At 39.0% G+C, this 5,601-nt stretch overlaps 1 protein-coding gene across 1 annotated transcript in view; it reads right to left on the bottom strand.

The window, feature by feature from the left end:
• Window positions 1–5,601, bottom strand: part of ZC3H12B (zinc finger CCCH-type containing 12B) — a 96,540-nt gene that overhangs the window by 46,711 nt on the left and 44,228 nt on the right. Inside the window, exons 2-3 of the mRNA XM_019521079.1 lie at window positions 4,020–4,084; window positions 1,374–1,475 (exon numbers count right to left, since the gene is read on the bottom strand). The gene's annotated coding sequence lies outside the window, so the exon portion shown is untranslated. The remainder of the gene's footprint in view (window positions 1–1,373; window positions 1,476–4,019; window positions 4,085–5,601) is intronic.

Below are 5,601 nucleotides of genomic sequence, written 5' to 3'. Positions count from 1 at the left end.
CTCTTATTTATTGACTAAATAACTTTTACTTTACTTTACATGGTAAAATCTACCATGGCTTGATTTCTAACAATTTCAATTTAGCTTTAGACCTTTGGACCTTCAAGAAATCACTTTATTTGCTGAATCCTCTTTTTAATTCCTCAGAAGCTCTCTGGTTATTCATAATATCTTTTTTGAGGGCGATTATTCCCCAACTAATCTCTGGATCCTTAACCTTTCCATTTCTTTCCTTTGTGATGAAAATTTTAAATAGATTTTGCATTCCTGACTTAAAGAAATCCCAAGCCTCCTTAACAAGTGCCCAAGATCTAATGCTTCTGCTGTCACTTAGGGCAGTGGTTTTCAACCTACGGTCTGTGGATCCCAGGGTCCACAAAAGTTGACTAGGATCAAAAGTATGTGAATTCCCACACTTACAATTCAAAGGGGTCCACACATCCATTCAAAATTTCCAAAGGGGTCTGGCACCTGCATTCAAAATATTTTTAGGGCTCCACAAATGAAAAAAGGTTGAAAACCACTGGCCTAGGGCATAAACTGTTGCTTAATTAAAGCTGACCAAAGTCTGGGCATTCTATTGCTACTTTTCCTAACTGGATATCCACAGATTTGTGTTAATTTAATGCTACTGACTAGGAAAGCTATGTACAGTATCAATGGCACAAATTTAAACCAGGAAGGAGAAAACTAAATGGAGACTCAGATACAAACAGAGTAACAGACTTACAGGTAGAAACAGCAAAAAGACTCACAGAGAAGAATGAATGGTCTCTCTTTCCTGCAGTCACTGGAGGTCGAGATGGCAGGGTATCATTTTCCTACTCTCCACAGACTGATACAAATTATGAAGCTCCCAAAGATGATCCAAAGATAAGACACTGATAAGAAAACTATTCCATCCCAGAAGCTGATGGACTGGGCTTCTCACCAAAGAACTGCCCCACAGCAATGGTCTCCCTTCATATTAGTCTCTAGTTTACACATCTACAAAGTGCAGGTGTCTAAAAGAGTTTTTCAAACTCTGTTACTACTTCTTAGAGTGTGAACTCCCCCGGGTAATGTTTTCATAACATTCCAAGCACACTGTTAATTCTCAGTATGTAAAACAAGTGTTGAGGATTAACATCTCCCCTTTTCTATGACAACCTTTTTAGAGCATATACTCTATTCTCATGGAGAGTCCTCAAATATTCCTTTCCTAAAGCAACTAAGCTATGTCATGGCTCTGACAGCCTTAGGAATCTTTGCTTTTTTAGGGGACATAAAACAGAAACAGTAGTAAACTGATGGATGCAGTGAACCTGCCTGGTGGTGCTAAACAGCTTGTCCCACTTCTTAAGTGATTTGCACTTTTCAACCTGGCTGCTTACCAATTTCAGTCTAAAAGTCACTGAAGGCAGATCTGTGAGAATGCCCATAAAAGATTCACTCCTTTCCTTGTGCAGAATTTTTCTTTAAGATTTTGATCAAACCTATAAAAGTTAGGGGTGAGTCAATAATAGACGTAGTGATTTTAGAAACTCGTTTGAAAAAAAGCTGTATCAATATGATTATTTTTTACTCAACAGTAGTTCTACTAGAAGTATAAGAATCCACTTGCAAATTACAAGTAATCAAATAAGTCACGTGTGCTTACAAAAACAATTAATCAAAAACACATCTGCTTCTTCAGATGAAGGTCGCACTCGCTATAATAATTATGAAATCATTTGTAATAAGCACTGTCAGTGTTTTTCACAAATACATCATATCTGCATATAATCCTAAATGTTGATTTTTTTTAATGACATAAACAGCAATTTATGTAACAGCAGCACATTATTCCAAGCATCTGGCACAGATCTGTCTTTGTGATCCACTGATAAAAGACTATTAGTATTATACTTTTGAAGTCTCACATGACAGCCTCTAAAATTATTTTATCAAGTCAGATTTCTCTGGAATTCGGCCCTTTTCCTCCTCCTAATGTCTCTACATTCAACATGGGACAAGAAAGAGAGAAGAAACACAGGTTAGTAAGTGGCTAATGCTGAGCCAATAACAGGCAAAAGTATTTTGTTTGTAAAACTTTTCAGATTATCAATTCTAGTGGAGAGCTAGTAGTATTAAAAATATTCAGATTAGGAATGTAACATATCCACTGTTTTCTTCTGTTTTGTTTTTAGTTGAACAAACAGTAATTATTTTACTACTTTATAGTTAGTACCCACAATCTACCAAGATTTTATAAATCAGTAAAGTTTGCCAGACTGAGAACCTGGCCCATCTGAAACCCAAAAAGCTTACAAAGACAAGCCTTAGGGAGCTTGGTATTCCTCCTAGGGTGCCTTGCAACTTAAAATTCTAATTAATTTTCTGAATGTATATTTTGTTGATGTAACACATGATCTAGTTTGTCATGCTAAAATGGGAATATAATATGGATTATCTTTTCTGAATAATGACTGACACCAATTCAGTTAAGTCCCTCCAAGCTGCCTTGATTTCTGTGCTGCTGAGCAGTAAACTTTAACATATGGATCTTTCTCAGTCCAGCCTGAAACAGCAGGTGAATTAAGTTTCAAGGCAAAGCCAAGGTGTTGGCAGTTGATGGAGAACTGCTGAAGCTTCAGCTGCTAAAATGATCATAACAGCAATGCCAAGAAATGCTTTCTTCCACATGTTGGGCTAGTAGATTACAGCTATTTTCTTTTACTTGCTGATCTCTTAATCATGTCTGTCAAAACTAAACTGCCACAAAGCATTCTACCTCAGAGAAAGGCTAAAATCAGTTCAGGAACCTAAATGCAGCAGGCAGCAGCTTGCATTTCAGGTGGTGTGTCCCACTAGGTTAACGTATTAGCAGTGCCTGGAGTTCCACACCAGCTGCATTTTGGTATCCGGGTGTAATTCAAGTTGTAACTTTTCACCTACAAAGCTCTGAATGTCTTAGGCCAGTGGGACAATCTTTCTGGCAGGTGTGCCACAAATTAGCCCTGCACCTCTTTCCATGTGCCACACTGATACCCTTCCTCTGCTCAATCCACTGCTCTGCTTTCTCCTTCCTTCCCTGAACTCCCTGCTTGTTCTGCTCCTTTGCTCTCTACTTCCTCCCCTATCTGCTGCTGTGTTGCCTTTCTCCTCCCCAATTTGCTGCATGCCATGCACACGTGCTAGCTGGCCACCCCTGGCTTAGGACAGTCTATGTAAGACACCACAACTCTGTGTACTTACTGCCAAACAGTTGTGGTCAGTGGAAGAACTAATTTCTATCCCCTCTATCAGAGCTCAACTAAGATCATTTCTCAAATCATAAGCAGCGCCAAACTCTGTAGCGTAGCATCTGTGAGGCGCCAGACTCCAATCTTGTCTTAAATTTAAGTGGGAGCAGAATGCTCTTCAGCAGTTTCCTTTAAATCCACTCTGTTCACACACATTCACCCAGGATGAAACAGCATGGCATCTGTTTACTCACACTTGAGGAAAAAGGGACTTGACAAGGGATAATGGTTGTGAAGCCATTCTGTTCTGGGCTAACAGCTGTTAGCCACTAGTTTCAATTTGATTTTTTTTAAGGTGTAGAAAAGGAAGACGGGTGCTGTGACAGAAGAACATTTATATAAGACTATTACAGATGCCTGAATACCTTGATAAAAAGCAAGAGAAAGAGCAAATGTAGTCAGCCATATCAGTCACCTTATTATGTATGTCCAGTAAACAAATAAAGTTTCAAAATCAGAAAACTGACAAAAAAGAAGGAAGTTTGGCACTCATTCTCATAATCTCTAAAATGAGAAAGCAGGAATGTAAAATGAGAAAACAAGAATAGTTATGTTTGCTTATTGACAGAAAAAATTCCTAATAAGTTCTCATTTTCCAAACTTTATATACTGCTGTTGCCCAAATGTTTTTTAAAAATATGAATTAGAACCAAATAACCTTACACTGAAAACTGAATTGATTTCCTCTTCCTTCAGATATGTTTAAAGACAGATTTCATAGATTTCATCACCAATGAACATTCATTGTCTACCTACTTTCTTGATATTGATTGTTCTCAAATTTCCAGATGATTACTGCACTTGAATCATGTTTCTTAAACCTAAACAAGTGAAAAAGAAACAGAAGATATTGACCAAAGCAATTCATTCCACAAAAATAAAGGTTAACTTACAGCTCTTTGTCACCCCTGACATGAGGCTGGAGGTGGAAAAGACCTTTTTTCTGGGCCCTAATTTCCTCAAAGTGCTTTCATCCTTCCACATTAAAAAAAGACACTGCAAATCTAGTATCTAGTTAAGACATTTAAAAGTAGTATCAAGCATTACATCTGCCCTTGAGCTTCACCAAAATACTTATGATTTTATACCCATCTTTTCTTATTTTCAGAATGTTTCTCTTTCCCCTGCTGCACAGTAATGTGTTACCAACAATTACAATTGATTACACAGTGGAAACAGTTTTACTTCCTATACAGTAAATGCTGTCAAACCACAGCGAGGTAAATGAATAGAGACAACTGGAAAAAAAAATATTTCCCCTATAATATTTTATTTATTGTCACATTGGGTGTGACTTGAAAACATTTACAAGAAGTATTTAAAATTGTGATATGAAAGTGACAGCTTTCTCCCTTTGTGGGATTAAAGACTTGAAACACCTACTTGCTAAGAGTAAAAAATAATTTATCTCTGGTGAAAGTGAAGAAGTCTAAGGGGAAAAAAATTAAACTGCAAAAATGGGACTTAGGTTCCTACTTCCCATTTTCAAAACTTCCCTTGGGCATGTATACATATAAAAGATTCCACTATACCAGTTCAGTGCAGTATAATCTCCATGTTTGTATAAATGCACTTATACTGGAACTGTTTAATTCTGGTACAGGAAAAGAAAATTACTATACTAGAAACAAGGCTAGCACAAAAAGCATGGGCAGCTGCCTAGGGCAGCAAATTGTAGGGGGCAGTGCCCTGAATCAGCAAGCAACACACACAGCACAGACAGAAGTTACGTTTGGCATGAGATCAACCCCTGAAAGCACTCTACAGCCATGCCATGACACATGAGTAGCTTCAGAGAGCTTTTAAAGTTGCCAATCATACGACAAATTAACTTTTATCTAACGAGGGATCAAATGAAGGCTTTTAGAGCACCTTAGGGAATTTATGTTCCCTAGGATTAATTTGGGGTGTGATCAGGGCTGGGCTTATCCAGCCCATCCCCATGGCTGGCTGCAAGAAGGGAGGGGAGGGGGGAAAGGGGGCAGGAGGAGTAAGCTGCCAGGTGGGGTTTGCTCGGCCTGAGCATTCCAGCAACTGTACTGATAGTCATGCTCAGTAGGGCTGTGCAAGGCTTCAGATCGCGCTTCAGATCTGGGGCCACTTCAGATGTTTCAGTGTCTCAAGCAGCATGCCCGGAGCAAAGCGTGGGCTCAGTTAAAATGTCCAAAGTGGTTTGGAGCTTCCAAAGCACTTTGGAAATGCTTCGGATGCCGAAAGTGAAAGTTAGAAGAGGGAGAGGGAATGGGGGATGGAGGGAGAGTGGGAGGGGGAGCGGGGTGGGGGGGGAATGACATATGTAGGTGGCCAGTGAGAAGGATTTCTCTTTGGCTGCTTTTCC

Source organism: Gavialis gangeticus, unplaced genomic scaffold (genome assembly GCF_001723915.1).
Source record: "Gavialis gangeticus isolate Ggan-Ray unplaced genomic scaffold, GavGan_comp1, whole genome shotgun sequence".
Taxonomy (NCBI): Eukaryota; Metazoa; Chordata; order Crocodylia; family Gavialidae; genus Gavialis; species Gavialis gangeticus.
Note: the sequence above shows the minus strand (reverse complement) of the source record. Positions and strands in the feature narration are given on the sequence as shown.